This window comes from Ascaphus truei, chromosome 9 (genome assembly GCF_040206685.1).
Source record: "Ascaphus truei isolate aAscTru1 chromosome 9, aAscTru1.hap1, whole genome shotgun sequence".
NCBI classification, from domain to species: domain Eukaryota; kingdom Metazoa; phylum Chordata; class Amphibia; order Anura; family Ascaphidae; genus Ascaphus; species Ascaphus truei.
The window spans coordinates 20,236,518-20,236,878 of record NC_134491.1 but is presented as its reverse complement, the minus strand read 5'-3'; positions in this window follow the sequence as shown (position 1 = coordinate 20,236,878).

Genomic DNA, 361 nt, shown 5'->3' with positions numbered 1-361 from the left:
TGTGTGCATACAGGCACGAAGTTCCTCCTACTGCAAAAACAGTATCCGGCAGCCGCCCCCGCACTGCAATAATATGGTCCTCAATTCTGTAGCACAAGGACAAAACACACACATGTAAACACATAGATATACGCATTTAAACACGCAAACACATACTGTATACACTTGTTAATGTATAAACACACATGCACATGTTAACGTATAATCACACATGCACACGCTAACGTATAATCACACATGCACACGTTAACGTATAATCACACATGCACACGTTAACGTATAATCACACATGCACATATTAACGTGCAATCACACATGCACATATTAAGGTATAATCACACATGCACATATTAACGTATAA